Below are 16,623 nucleotides of genomic sequence, written 5' to 3' on the forward strand. Positions count from 1 at the left end.
TTGGGAGCAATCTTTGTGCTCCTCTCTGTCTCAAAAAAAAATGACATTTTTTTGAAAATACATATACTAATGTTAATGTTAGTTTATCATTTAAAATCTCTTTCAAACCTTAGACTTTTGGCCAGGAGATGGGGGGAGACTTTAGTTTGTGACTGTATTAATCAATAATTTATTATCCAAAACTGTCTAATTAAGAAGCAAAAAGCATGAGATTCTAGGCTTAGGGGAAAAGGGCTCACTTATGAGTAAACAGTGCTCACAGCAGCTATTGGTACTATGGGAAATAATCCGTTTCCCAAGAACTGGCTTATCCCAGTTCAGCCCACTTTTCCCATTTCACAAGGACATAAAATGATGACTACCCTCTTAGACCCCCAAATAATTTCACATTTTGAGGAGATTTTTAATTATTTTATTCAACAATTAGTATTTTAACGGAATATTCATCAGTACCAATTTGACCAAGATTCCTAAAATCTATTTTAATTACTCTAGAAATAGAAGAGTGTTTTGAAATCGTATGACACTCTTCTTTAAGTACTACTGAGATTTTATTACCCAACCACTAATTCGAGAGAAAAATTACAGCGTGGATGTTTACCTGAATCACTTTGTTTTAAGTTGAATTACAATATTCCAAATTCATATGCTGAAGTCCCAATGACCAAGACTCAGAATCTGGCTCTAATTAAGAATAGGGCCTTTGTTGGTGTAAGTATGCCACTGGAGTGGCCCAGATCTAATGTGAATGGTGTTCTTCCAGGAAGAGGAAAGGGGACATATATGCACACAGGCAGCAGACCCAGCCAATGCAGAGGAAAATGCAGATGTTTGCATGCCTTGAAGAAAGAGCTGAGTAAGTCAACTCTGTCAACAGTTGATACTAGATTCCCGGATTCTCCATCTAAGACAAGATAAATTGATGTTTAAGTTACCCTGCTTATGGTTTTATCATGGTGCCCCAGCAAACCATTGCACACGTCTGTGTTCTGTAGGTACTCGGGACACAGCAGAGAAGTCCACCGCATAGTTTGCAGCCGACAGTTATTCAATCACCAGTACACACCTGGGGACTAGTCAATGCACAGTGAAGGTGTGTCTGTCTATCCTGTCCATATCTGATCTGACACACATCAAACCCCAAGGCCCTGTGACACCATTGTCTTCTCTGTCAGGGCGGGAAGAGGAGAAGACAGCAGAAAGGCGAAGGCAAGGAGTGCTTAGCTGCCCTCTTAACCTGCAATTTCCAAGTTCTGACTTCTCACCTTTATTTCAGTTGCCTGTGTTGCTTTTGCGTTTGTTTTTCCTTCACTTCTCTTGTCCTCGTGTGAGAAGAGAAAGTGTTTTCTTGAGCATCTTTCTTTGTATGGGTTTGTCTCACCAACCAAGTTCATAGGTTCTCCAAGAAGTAGGTAAAACATTCTGAGTCTGTTTGTCTTTGATCCAGTATGTGTATATGCAAATGTATAGTTTACCTAATCCACCAGAGCTCCAGGGTTGGAGTCATTCACAAGTGACTGTATGCTTTCGCTCAAGTCTCTCTTTAAGTATTTATGCCTCAGTGGCATCTCTAAACCCTTTTCAGCCTAGACCAAATCTTACCTTCTTGAGCATTAGTGGTCCTTTTCATAATACTTTTGAAATAAAACTCTTCAAATGAGGACAAATTAAAATCCCAGAGTAGCTCACTGGGGAAGACCCCCAGCAAGATGGCAGACAGCCATGTCTATTTAAGGTAGTCTAGATACCCAGGCCTGAAACCTGTCACTCCTGGATATAAATGTGGCTGTTCAATACAAAAAGTGGTACCTAAGGCCACATTTATAAAAGAGACCAATTACTGTAAAGCTTGTTTAGGTTCCCAGAAAACACCTAGAAATATGAATGTGAAACAGTTTAAAGCTATTAGGATATCATAGTCTCTTCAGTGTGTCAAATGGTGCTAATTTCCCAGTGGGTGTGGGAATTTGGCTGAGGAATTACCACCTCCTCAATTAGCATATTATGTGAACATTCTGATCCAACAAAGCATTTAAATCGCCATATAAGGTTTCCCCCACCTTCACTCACTTGAGCCTGACAAGTTCCTACGGTGATTTTATGTTTTGCTAACGTTGTGTGAAATGCAAACTTAAGACAAGTTTGTTTCCCTCGGTTTTCTTGGTTGAAGAGCACTGACCACGGACCTTACATAGCACAGGGCTTACATAGGAATCCATACCGTTAGAGCACTTCTGAAAGGAAGCTGCCAGCAGTCATTCCATTCTGCCTCCCAGGCACCACTGTACGCTTCACTGACCACTTGTAGGCTTGCTAACGGGTTTGATGACCTTGCGGACTTCCTAACCTACCAGAAGAAAGTTACTTGCTAAGAAGGAGTATCTTGAGGACTGTATAAACTAGACCCCTTCCTAAACTAGTCTTTTAATCTGAAAATTGTTTTATGTATTTCTCTTAAGCTCCTCCCCTTTCCCAGGCCTGCCGGTTCCCAGGCTTGTTTAAGTTTTGAAGCATTATGGCTAACATTACAAAGGGAGGAGGGGCATCCTGATCCCCATCTTCAATGTTCCCCATTGAATCCCTCAGACCGGACATGTAATAACAAGTTGTCAGTCATTTCCTTTCAGCACTTTGCGTACCGTTTTCTCCTGGCTTTGCCATAGCATTACTTACTGAATTGTCTGTGTCTTAAATGTACGATGTTGTCTTTATTTGCCTCAGTGTTTTCGTTGCACACAGGCCTGCCCGCTTCCAGGTTTGGAGCAAGAGCAGGGTTGAAGAGCTGGTCCTCATAACCTATGGAGATGAGAAGCTGGTCTAAGTAGACTTTCACTATCTAGACTTTTCCCTTCTCAGGCACTGTTGTTTTCTTTACCTGGGTGTTAAGAATGACACCAATCACTTAGGTTTAAATGGGTGCCCACAGGTTAGCCTGGTTATGCCAACTGGCCTTGTGGCAGAGTCTCTGTGTTACATTATTTAAAATTCTCTTAAGTTGGGGATTTAGCTCAGTGGTGGAGTGCTTGCCTAGCAAACACAAGGCCCTGGGTTCGGTCCTCCAGAAAAAAAAAAAAAGAAATATATCTAAAATTCTCTTAAGAACTTTTTACAGAATCAGGTAATTACCCCTCAGCCTTGGGATTAGGTTTTGCTAGGAGAAGGAGAATTGGGAGGCAAGGAAAAGGGCATGGCCAATGGGGCTGGTATACAAATCCCCCAACAGTCAGGCTTAGGTGCAAGGTTGACCTGTTCACAGCATCCTCATATGTCAGGTCAGGAGATACTGAGTATAGAGTAACTGCTATTTCCTCCTTTGTTGCCTCAGATATTGAGGACGTGGGCACAGACTCTAAGATCCTCTACTGAGTGGAAGAATCCATTCCCCTGTCATGTGAGACATGAGTAATTCATCTTTTTTTTTTTTTTTGGTTCTTTTTTTCGGAGCTGGGGACCGAACCCAGGGCCTTGCGCTTCCTAGGTAAGCGCTCTACCACTGAGCTAAATCCCCAGCCCCGAGTAATTCATCTTTTATGGATAAGGAGAAGGTTTTCCTGGTCTGACCTAGACAGCCAGAGTTGGCCCAACCTACACAGGCAGAAGTATGAACAGCAGACTTCTAGCAAGTTTTATTTCTCCATTCTTATCTTATAAAGAGGCTACCATGCAATTAATTTACTCCAATGGAGTCTTTGTCCCTTTGAGCCTGGAGATGTCCTGACATAATTATATTATAAACTTTATACATTGAATTCAAGTGTTTAATTCTCCATAATCAGTTTTAATACAAATAATTTTAAATACTATTTTATATTGAATGAATTTTAAGTTTAACTTAAACTGGTTTTGAGCTATTTGCTTTAGGCTTAACTTGAAAACATACAAAAGGCTGTGGAAACAGAGATATAAATTGGTCTTTTTCATCCAATCTTGTCTCTTCAGAATTATACTTCTATGAAGCATAAATAAAAACAAAATTCTAGGCACATTATTAAGTCATTTAATCATTTATAAAGTGACTAACCATTTGTTTTTATGTCTTAATTGCCTTTGTTTTAGCAGTTTACAAGTTAGTAGCTTTCATAAAACTATTGTTTTATAAATTAATGTAATTTATCCCTGTTAAGATTTTGAGCACTAAAAAATACAATTTTCTCAACTTAAGTGTTTTTAGTACCAAAGTAAAGTTAAAATCATAAAAACATTCCATGGAGAAACTGAGAACCTGATTTTCACGATCCTTTTTATAGTGTACTTTTACAAGATCTAAATTTATTTAACAGATTTTTTTATATTAAGTAGCTCATTTTATCACAGAGAATATAATTACAGAAGAGAACAATAACACTCATTTTCATATGAAGCATTTATAAGAATAAAAGGGTACACAATCTTTACTGTAGTTCTGTTGCGACTCCGTTTTTCTAAATGGCTAAAACCTCACAAAGTTAGCAAAGACACAAGTGATTAGGTTAACATCTTTAGGTCAGTCTTTTTCTCACCATGAATAGGTCACTATAGCCCTAGTAATTTACAATTCATTAATCTTATCCTCAGACGACTTCATCCCTATGTCCATCATCCATGGACCCTAATAGCTAACTCACCCGGGCCTTCTACATCTTAGTGTTAAGCTTTGTGGGGTTTGTCTTGATCTGTTACGTAGGAAGAAAATCATTTTACCAAATGAAATCCACCTTCATCCAAAATATTGCCTTTTCTTTTTAATCCTTTTAAAAATATGTCTTCATATTTTGCATCTGAAAGAAAAAAATAGAATAAAAAAGGAAGGCCATGACTGCTCCTCGGTGTGGCAAAGGAGGAGAAGGTTTATTGTGGATGAAAGAGAGAGCACAGTCAGAGGCAGGGACATCTGGGAGAGACCAGGGCAAGCATGACCCTGAGCCAGGCCGGATATGGAGAGGGAACATAGGAGGGGAAAGCCAGAGCAAAAGGCAAACCAAAAGAGGAGGAAGGGCTAGTCACTAAAACGGCTGGATTATATAGGGTGGGGAGAGGAAGGGGAAGGGTATATCAGCCACACCTTTGTATGGGACTGCTAGGGATGCTGGGAGAACCTAGAGGCTGGGTCTGCTTTGATAAGTAGGAACCTCAGTTAGTCATTCGTCTCAGGTTGGAGACCTAACAAAACCCTTATTAACATTTTTCTCTCATACCTAATTGTTTCTTTTTACTATATCTCTCTAAACAAGAGCTGAACCCAAATTGCATATATAGCATGCCATAGCAAATTAAGACTACCCTGTACACAAAATTTAACTACCAATCTTTGCTGTTGCAAGTGGTAAGCAGAATTTTTTTCTCTGCTTGGAATTCTACAGCTTTTTAGCACGCGTGCGCACACACACACACACACACACACACACACACACACGCACACACACGTACATCGTGGTCTTTCAACTCCTGAGTGGAAGAATGGTACATTTCAGCAAAAGCTTTAAGAGATATCAATAACTGAGGTGGACCAGCAGGTCGTTCTTCAGTGACAGGTTCCTGAGAGAGAGGACCTAGAGATGAGAAAATAAAGAAGATAGGAAAACCGGGGTCAGGAGGTCTTGCAGAAGCTGATGGCTCATGCCAAGCAATCTTATTAAGAAGAACAGCATCTTATATATGGTTTCCAGAAGGAAAATTGGCCAAGGTCAGCAGAAAACTGTCATACAACAGGACAAGTCAGCAGGAAGCTAATCGAGTAATGTTGTACAAAGAGGACACAGGATGTGTCCAGTATGTCACAGACCAAGCACACGATGACCTTGGGACTGATGACCTTACCTCCTTAGGGGAAAAGACTTGAGTGCCTAAGATCCAAAGTCACAGCTCCCCCAAAGCCCTGGCCTGAGGCCGTTTCTAGTTTTGACAGACAATTGTTTTGGTTATGTATTCAGCAGTCATCTTTAGTTATACATATGAGCCATGCTCAGAGTCATGGAAACCCCAAAGGTAAAGTCAGATGTAGTTACTGGGGAAAGGCACTGAAAAGAGGTCTGAGGCAAACACAAAATGAAGGGAGGGTAAGAGCAGGGCAGGATGAATGGCAGCACCTCCATCGCTTGAATTTCAGGGCTTGACTCTCAAGGTCTTTGTATCACATTGACATGATTAACTCAGAAAGGTATAATTTAAAATAACCATTAAGGAACCTCAAAGGCAATAACAACCTTCTAACTAGAAGGAACAGTCAAACGGATAATAGAACCCCCAGCATCCTAGAGAAAATAGAGAATAATAAATGGAGCCATCAACGAAGTCAATGCAGAATTCAAAACCAACCTCTGTGATATGGAACAGCTCCATCCAAAGGTAGAGCGTTGAGCTCCGTGCATAAATGCCGAGCTCAGTGCCTGTTCATACACACCCTGCCACTGCCTTTGTGAGCACCACACACTTTTCTGTCCTTGCAGAAACTACGCACATTAAGCTTCCAGTGTCTTATTAAGAACCTTGCCTCCCATCCTCCATTCACAAATGCAGTTGTGAGCTTTACCCAGACAAGGTCCTCAGGACCCCTGATGGCGCTATGTTTTGGGAAGCATCATCAGGGAAACCTGAGCAAAACTGCCGCCCCACCCCCACCCCAAAGTAGCCTGTATTCATGAGTACACGGTCACACACCAAAGCACCAGACCTCCAACACTGTTTTCATCTCAATCCTGAGCCGTGCTGTGCACACCCCTCCAGTCAGATCCTCTTCCCGCCACCATTTGGCTAAGGATTTCTGTTGCATCCATCTGCAGAAGCAATTTAATTGTCCCAAATGAAAAGCAACCGAGTTCACCTAAAACCAAGATTGCGACATGGGAAACTCACCCACTTCTTATCACTGGCAATTAGGTAAAAAGAAGAAAATCTGTGTTCCTAACTGAAATATTCTGAAGCAATTATTTACTTACTATTTTGCTAAATGACCCGGGATTGCCGTTTTGATTAGGGAAGCAAAAGAGAGGGCCTGCAGGTGGCCCATAAAGCTAATTTTGAACCTAGCTCTGCTAAACTCAGGCAGCAGTCTTAGAGAATATTAACACTATTGCAAAACCACAATGCCTGCGAGCTGTTCACCTGCCACGGAATTTAATTTATTTTATATCTCACCTAATAGACTGAGCCTCATCCATTAGGTAAATACAATGTGGAAATGTTGTCTCGCGTTTCTAAAGAGAAAAGCAACAAAGACAGGAGAGTTCGTCTCACAAAATATTCTGCTGCTACAACTGAGTTCAAGTTTGGGGCATGCAGTGCCTCATCCGCCATGAATTTCAGTTTACAGGATATGATTAATCACTGAAAGATCAAGTGTGCTGCCTAAGTATACATAAAGTAAAAACCAAAATAAAACAAAAGCAGATCAAACTGAAAATTTCAGGATGACAGATTTAGCGGTGAACTTCAAGGGTCATCCTTCGGTTGCCTGACATTCACAGATTGGAAATACTTTTAATCTAAGAACCTCACTTGCGTGTCTGAAATATTCAGTGAGGCTGGCAAGGCAAACAGACACAGAACTGGATAATTCTGAAAAATGTTTCCTATTAGTGGTGACAGAGAAAAGGCTAGGAGCGGTAAGCAACCTTTAAAAATAAAAATAAGAAGTAAGCGAATCAAATACGACATTACAATAGAAAGGAAATTGAATTCATCTGCACTCGATAAGGGAGGCTTCATTATTCACAGGCACCATTGCCCTGCCTTGACATCACAGACTGATGAAGCCACCCTGCTCTGGAAGACGAATTTAGCGTGCAAAGCATTGTTCTCCGGTGTTCTCAAATGTATAGAACATACTTCACAGATGGCGGTAGACGGGTATTTTTATCCTCAGACATCCGTAACGAGAAGGAACATAATTCGCGCCGAGAGGAAAACCTGGAATAAGCTTTATATTGTTTCATCTTCTCAACTCATTTGGCAAAATTCGATTCTCAGGAAGGAGGGGGAGCCGAAGGCACTCCGAGCTTTTATAAGTCACCTTGGTAGGGGGTGAGTTCGTTACACTTAATAGAACAACTGGGAATGTGTTGTCCATGAGACTTTTGGGGAAGAAAGTGTCTAAACATTGGAGACATGATTTCAATGGTTAATCTGGATCATTTGGTTAATCTTCCCTGCCAAAGATTACCTTTTTTTTCAATTCTTTAAATTCTCTCGAAGCAGTCGATTTTCTTTCTGTTCACCTCTTCTGTTTCCTTCCAGAATATAAGTTCGGTGGTCTGGAAGGCAAGTCTCCACCCCCAAACCCACACGTTCCCAGCTTCTGATGTGCACTTCAGTTTCTGTCACTTTTTCTTCACATTTACTTGATCCCTAACTTCACTAAACATCCCATTTCAATAAACTTCCATAATCCAGGGTCATAAGCATTTGGGACAATAACAGTTTCTCTAGGACAGGTTCCATCAGATCCCGATCTCCAGTGGAGATGTGGCTGAGGCTGGGTCAGACGCTGAGCTTGGAAGATACAACCAACCACTGCACTGGAGGAAAGGACTTCAACAACCTAGAGTCATCCCCCAGTACACAAAGGAGTGTCTGTTTGCAAAGCTAAAGTCTCCTCTCCCCCAAGCCTGGCAAGTGACCTGGTACTGCCTCTCCTCTTACATTTCCTCTCTCCATTTACCCATAACTGAAGGCCATTATATGATAATTACCATCCTACCATGGACTGAACTCTTCATGACGTGTATAACATTCTGTAAGTGAGGTGTGGAAGGTAGAAGCCAGAAACTCAGAAGAACTATCCCTTGCATGGTATCATCTGGCTCTCAACAGCTCTATGGCGTGTGAGCTTAAGTTAAAAGACACAGTCTGTGGCTTATAAGATCGGTGCAACTTTTACACCATTGCACAGCTAATGGCAGAACATCACCAGTGATTCCAAGAGGCATTTGACTCCCTGCGTTGTTGTTACTTTAAGGACAATTCTGATCCAAAACAAATGTGAACTTCAAAGCTATTCATAACCATGGCTTTGCTTTTCCTGGGGAATAAAGACTGACTACCAACCACGGTGACAGGAATTGTGTCCCTGGGAGAAGTTGGCAGCCAAGATTAGCCAGCACATCCACAAAATGCAAATTAAGGTCTAAATTCTTGTCATGAATATTGTGCTATTGGCATGCTGCCTTCTCAAATAGCACATTTCTGCAGGTTGCCACTTTGGAGTCCTTTCTCCACCTGGGATACATGCATCCTCTTCCCTCTGTCTGTTGACCCACTTCCTAGAGAGCGTGTCCTGACCTTGCCTTGTTAATTTCCCAGATTACTTCTTAAGTAACATGGTTTCATTGTATGCAAAGATGTAGAAAAAAATGCTTTCTCTGGCATCAGAACTTAGTAAGGGGAATCTCTTTCCATGGGGGAAAAGGTATCCTAAAATTGACAAGGACAGAAGGTGAGATCACACATGCCATGAATGCAGGGGCTACCCCTGGGCATGAGACAATGAGAGAAATGTGTTGCCCTGCAGAAGGGAAGAGAGAAAAGGGTGGAGGAAGGACAATGAAGGAACAGATTGGGTAATACTCATGATATTCCCCATGAATACTTAGGACTGTTGGTGTATTCTAGAAAGATACAAAGAAACCCTGAAGTGTGTAAATCTAATCTCAGGAACCTATGTAGACTTAATTCTTGAGTTTTGGAAAGGAGAAGTTGAGAAAGGAAACCGTAACATTGGGAAGCAGACTGTAGAGTCTGTCAGCTCAAATATGCTTAGACACAGAATTGGTGAAACGAGACCCTGTTGCCCAGAATTCTACCAACAGGAAGACCCAGCTTGACAACTAAATCAGCCTTCTGTTGTGGGTCTGACTCTAGTCTGTATTCATCACAATTAATTATTCATATGTCTTGCTTTCACATAAAATTGTGATCTCTCCTGGATCTTGGTCCTGCATTATCATATCTCCTTATACAAGTAGACACATATACTTGTGCCTGAAAAATCAAGATATGTTTTCCAAACAGAACTATTGATAAAAACTGTCTCAGACCATTCAGGAACTCCGTAAAGATTATTTCCAGGTGGTTTTCAAGAAGGCAGCCAAAATATGAGTAGAGGGGAAGATAAGATTGAGTGTGGTCAAAATCGGGAGGCACGTGTCAGCATGGAATGTGAGGGCCCTTGGTCTTCAGACAAGTACTTTGTTAGAGCGGGGAAATATTTGATGAGAAGCAGCTGCCCTGTGTGTCACACAACATTTAGTGATATCCATGCCCTGTGCCAATCCTGTTATATCCCAGCATTCACAGTGTGCACCAATAATGTCCACCAGTTGTGACAAGAAAAAAATCTTTAAAATTTAATATCTCTGTAAAGTGAAATTTATATTCATTTGAGAAAGTCTAGGCTCAGTGCAAAGGCCTCATAGCATATTTGGACCAGAAAAGCACTTTTTTTTTTAAAGTGATCATTAGAATCACCATGAGACAACTGGTTGGCATTCTCTCACCTCTTGCCTTCTGTGAACAACCCCACTGTTTGTTTCAGTCCTATCTTTACTCTCTTCGGTAGCTGGCCCCATCTCATAATCAGCTTGGCAACATTTGCACCTGCTAGAATGAACATGACCTCTGCTTAATCCCATAGCTTCCTACAGCCTCTTACTGTGATAACGGAATGATCAGTTTGTCATTAACACCCTAAGTATTCCATTCAAAATCCAAGCTCCAGAACTCATTATTTCTGGAGCCAAGGCCTGCTACCCTCGCAGTTCTCTAACCATCTGTTGGCTTACGTCTCCTGATGTGTACATATTCTTACCCCGAACAATATGTGCTTAACGCTATAACCAGTGCTTGGACATGGATGATCACCCTGCAACTTACAGTTCTTGAGTCCTCATCCCTAGGAACTAATCTATAAATAGAAGTCACCGGATCCCAACAAGCATAGCATCAGCTACACAAAGATGTTTGTTTTTCTTCAGCATCTACAAACTGTTGTTACAGGAGAAGGCTTGGTGCTATCAAGGAAGATGGCAGCACTGTTTCCAGAATTTTCTAAATGAATCCCAAATAAATAAGCAAGACAGTAGCATTCTGTATCACAATATGCTGGGCCATTTTAAGACTCCAGAAAAATATAAGAAGCTAAAACCCATCACTGCAACCATGTCCATCACTTTCAAATAGTTTTAACATGAACAGGAAAGAACGTAGAGGTGGCTACAAATTAGGGGATAAAATCTCCATCCCTTCAAAGTTCCTGAAGAGAGTTCATTCTTCAACTGCCAGAGACAAGCCAATGAATGACTCAAGAAGGGCCAATGTTACGTATGAATTATAGGCACTCAGGATTTCTCAGAAACTTATAACTCTAATTAGAATTGAGATAGTTGACTCTGAAAATGAGTTATGGAAATCACTTTCTTATGAGACTTGAGTCCCAGGAAATCGAGAGTTTTAAGCTATTAATTGACTCATTTTGTAAGACAGATATATATGTAAATCAACTTAGATTTCTCTACTGGCTATAGTTTTCACACATAGAGGAAGGGAGGTAAGGTTGGAGACTGAAACACATGACCCAAGACTAATTAGGGGTTGGGGAAAGTTTCAGCTGTGTTTCAGCATCAAAGCGGTAGGAAAAGATTTAGTGCCTTCTCCATCTGGTGCCCTGAGCACAAGCACTTCCCTTCACTTCGTTTCCCAGTTGTGACCATGAGAACGAACATGTGGGCTTGCTTTACTCTTAGAAACATATACAGCCAATCATAAGCAAAGCCACCCCATTCAGTCAGCCAGTTACCGCCAATGCATATTTCTGTGAGGCACTGAAATAATAAGAAATTTCAGTGAAAGAGTAACAATTCCCAGTACCATCCAACTCTTCTGCCAGATTCACCGTTTTTGGACCAGGGACAGGCACCTTTTGTTATTAAGTGGCTCATAAATCCCTACTAAAAACCAATGGCCCAGTTATAGTCACCTGACACAAGTCTAGGAAATCCAGAGACCTGATAGCAGTCTGCTCTAAAAATATAAGCAGAACTAAAAGATTTCCCTTCAGGACACTTGAGAAGAGAATCCTGGGAGACTGAAAGAGATAGGGAGGACTGAAATATGAGAAGGGAGATAACACACTTAAGCTTTTTAAGGAGCCTGTTCCATGAGTCAACAGAGAACTCTGCCAGAGAGAAAGTCTGAGCTTGCGCACTGACCCAGCAGATGTACAAGGGAACCTGGAGGTAGATGGAATAGCATGTCTTAGGAGCCGCTGAATTCCTACTTGCTGCGTGTCCCAGTCTTCCAAAATTGTGTAACTAAACCAACTGCATTTGTCTTGAGGCATATTAAATAGGGAGTGTCCTTCACGGGCATATGTGCAGAGAGCTTGGTCCCCAGTGCCATTAGGAGGGGATTCTATCCAAGGCTGTCAACTTAATCAGTGAATTAGCCAGTCATTCATAGCTGAATGTAGATTGATGGGAATATATGATCATTAGAAATGACTTTGAAGAATATAGTCTCTCCTCTCTCTCTCTCTCTCTCTCTCTCTCTCTCTCTCTCTCTCTCTGTCTGTTTTTTTCTCTCTCTGTCTCTCTCTGTCCCTCTCTCTGTCCCTCTCTCTGTCTCTGTCTCTGTCTCTGTCTCTGTCTCTGTCTCTGTCTCTCTCTCTCTCTCTCTCTCTCTCTCTCTCTCTCTCTCCCTCCCTCCCTCCCTCCCTCCCTCTCTCCCTCCCTCCCTCCTGTCTGCCATGAAGTTACAGCCTCTTCATCCACAAAACCTGCCACCATAACATTATCTTCTATACCACCTCAGGCCCATATCAACAGATCTAGCTTACCACGGACTAACAGCCTCACAAGTCGTGAGCCAAAATAAATCCAACACTCCCCAAGTTGTTTTCTTGAATAATCTGTCACAGTAATCAAAAATGACTACCTCATGTTCATAGTCCTTAAATGACAAAAATGCAGGCTTCATATTTAATATAGCACCAGCCTAATGAAAGGATTACAAACAAAAAAATCCAGAAAATTAAATCCAAATTCAATTTTGATACAAGCACATCAGGCCAGTCTAGTTGATAGCTGGCTTTATGTGTGGAATCAGAATACTTGCTACCTTCCTTCTCAGCAAGTCTTACGTCCATATCTGTTGCTTGAATTTGCTGAGGCAATTCTATTCAATTCTGTATTTTCTAGCCAGGTTGTAGCCTGAGTGCTTAAATCCCCCATGTTTCTTATCTGGAGTTACAAACAGGAAATAAAGGCAGAATGGATGGCACCTAAGCTAGCAGGGAGACTGACAGAAGTAAAGCATAGGATTGCCCTGCAGCATTTGTAATTGGCTTTAATCATATTTAACATCTGTCTCTCTATTTTAGCATATAATTTAGGTGAAGCAGCTTAGAGATCCCAGCAAGAATCCATACTTTAGGCTTATTGAAAGAGGAGCACTTTCTGAGCAATCAAATTGCTCTCCTAATTCACCCATGAAAATGTAGCAATTTAGAAAGTCTTCCTTTTTTATTTTCTTCATGAAATGTTTTTAATTGGTGGTCCTAGTTTCTAAAGACTTCCCATCTGCTATCCTAGCAATAGGAGGATTATCAACCCAGCAAAGCTCTGGTTCCTCTGTCTTTAGATACATGCCTGTCTTTCCTGTGAACTGAAGCTGCATCTTGTTGGAGAATATTCCTTCCTAGAAAGGCAAGCTACCACCCACTCATCAGATTCAAAGCAGCCTTCTTTGCTGTCCCCCGGTCTCCCTTTGGGACAGGAGCTGTGTAAGTGGTAATTTACACTTCCCATTGTGTTGCCTGAATCACGGGCTCCAGTTTCATTCCTCCTGCTCTGACTTTTCTGTGATTGTGTCAGAAAGATTCATGACCTTTGGTTTGGGCCAAAACCCCATGTATGTTCAACTTGTTCCACATATATTAATTTTCTCTGTATTCTATATTTGTGACTTCTCTCAAAAACTTAAAACACCTGGCAACAATGGTGCTAGTCATCGAAATTATACCTCCAAATTCTTATACCTGTATCCCCTGGTCTCGAAAACTTAGATGTTCTGACAGAAGCTCTTCTGCCATTTTCGAGTACTTTCTAGAATTTGCCAGCCCTCATCCCATAATACCCCACCACATCTCTACAAAGAATTGGTATTTGCTAATGTTCTGCTCTCAGCCTTCTTGCTCTATTTCTTTTCCCAGGAGACTATACATGACCAACCACCAATAATAGGAGTCTGAGACAACGCCTAAGCACATCCCAGGAGCCTGACCTCCCTCCATAGTCCGTACTCCAATTCTTAGCTGTCTGCTGTCCACTTCTACTCAGCATAAATTTACCTCCAAAAGGGCATCATTAGCTCATCCATCTTGCTCACTCCACAGATAATCTTCCTTTTCATTAATTGCATTTTTTTTATTAAATTTGTTCTTGGACCATTTCATACATTTACCCAATGCATTGTAATGACTCTCCTCTCCTCCCCTCTTTTATCTCCTTCCATTTCTGTTGACCTCACTCTGTCCCTTACCCTTCCCACAAGTCTCTCTCCTACTCTCACATTTTCATTTGTTTTGCGAATCACTGAGTTTAATCAGGGCTGTCTCTGTGATCATGGGCTTGGAGATGTCCACTGGAACAGGTGAGCTTAACGGTTCTTTCAGATTTTTCATTTGTGTTGTATTCTTCTCCTTCCCTTTGCACACTAGATCTCAAGCCTAGATTACCCTTACGTCTTTTCCTGGGTTCCTGTAGAGACGCTGCTAAGCAGTGTAAGGTCATCTTTCTGGAAAGTCTCTTTCCCCACACCTACTCTGGGACAGTGTCATAGTTCCGGTTCACATCATTAACACTCTTTGTTGAAATCTTATGCTATTTCACAGCAAGGTGACTATAGTATTCTCTTCTAGAATATGTATGTCTCCTGATTCTACATGTTATCAAATTAACTTTCCTAAGCATACATGTGACACAGTGAAATATATTCCATTTTCTCCAACTGATAACTAAATAAGAATTTCCACAAATATCTACAAATACCCTCAAAAACCATCTCCTATGTTGTGAAGCAGACGTCATGTTCTCTCTACTGGGCCCCTCACTTTCCTGCCAGTGTGTTTGTATGTCTAACACTATTCCATGATGTGCTAAAAAGCCATTCTCTTATCTCATTCCTCTCAGAATTTTAGAAATCTACCTGTTTCCATAAAAATAAAAAAGTGGCAGAACCGGTTCCCACGAGTTCTCATGGGACCCGAGTGCTCTGGCTGTTTCTCTGCCAGCCACTTTCACGCACTGTCCCCTTGGCGGGTTGTTACCATGCCTGACACACACATCGAGTTCCACAGGCCATTCTAGCATGGCACCACGCCGCGCTAACCTCGGGCATTTATTTTATAGCCTAGCTTCCAGAACTGAGACAAGTTGTCTCTCTGCCCACCGCCGGGAACTCTGCTAATATCCCCGGTAGCCCAGTAAAAATCAAAGCTCTAGAAACCTATAGTTTAACAATTAGATTTATATGTTAAATTCTCAATCTACAATACATCCACAGAATAAATTCACTGCCAACTAATAAAGATAGAAACCGCCCTCCTAGACAAGATAAAATTGACGTAGACCACCTGGATCAGAATCGTCCTCCTCCTCTGTCTCCATCTTCCTTTCCTCGATTCTCCTCCTCCTCTCTTTTCCCTAGACTTTTCCCTGCCTACCCTTTCTTCTCATTCAGTGATAGTCTTTGCCTTATCCTGGACCCTCCTCGCTGCATAATGACATCATCCTGCATCTACCAATACCTCGAGATGCTCGCCAAGTCTATTTTTTCCGAGGGTTGTTACATTTAGCAGTAGCTAGTCAGCCACCAACTCTGGGTTTGCTGCCTTTTGCCATCACACATTAACATTTCCCTGTTCTTCATACTAACTTAATTATACTGTGGATTTAACACTCAAGAGTCATCATGAGGTAACCCAAAGATCCACTATAGCATGCAATTTATCATTTGAGTTGCACACATAAAACAAGGCTATTGTGGATGAGTGAGTTGCTCCATTAATGACTTCATTCCACTTTCCACATAGCTAAAATGTATCATTTTCTTTTGATATATAACCTCATTTAAGCTGATATAATAACTTACTGTGAGGTACCTACTATCTCTTCCCTTTTACAAATGAAAAGGCTTAAGGCCTATACATCATATGAGCATATATATAATTATGGTGATTGGTGATATAGACGATCTAAACTTTTTACCCAATGGAGGACGTACCATACTTCTCATAAGCTGAATTTTTCATAGGGTAAACAGTGTGTCTCCTGCCACAGCTATCATAATGTCAAGATAGAAATTAAATGTATAGGAAACATAAAACAAAAGGGGTCAAATTTTTCTATCTACCTTTTCCCCCAAAATATTGAATTTGAAAGAATAATAACTATGCAGGTAAGAACTATGACACGAGAGGGGTATAATCTCATTGAAGGAGGAGTTATAGATGGCAAAATGTATTGCTGATGATACCACATAGAGAAATCATGCTAGAACTGACCTGGAAACTTCCTCCTTACTATTTGGTTTCTGTAGTACTAAAAGGTTCTTAGAGCCTGCTGAGGAAGAAGCATGATCAATGGTCTTACTCAG

The sequence above is a fragment of the Rattus norvegicus genome, chromosome 5, assembly GCF_021556685.1.
Source record: "Rattus norvegicus strain SHRSP/BbbUtx chromosome 5, alternate assembly SHRSP_T2T, whole genome shotgun sequence".
Classification (NCBI taxonomy): Eukaryota; Metazoa; Chordata; class Mammalia; order Rodentia; family Muridae; genus Rattus; species Rattus norvegicus.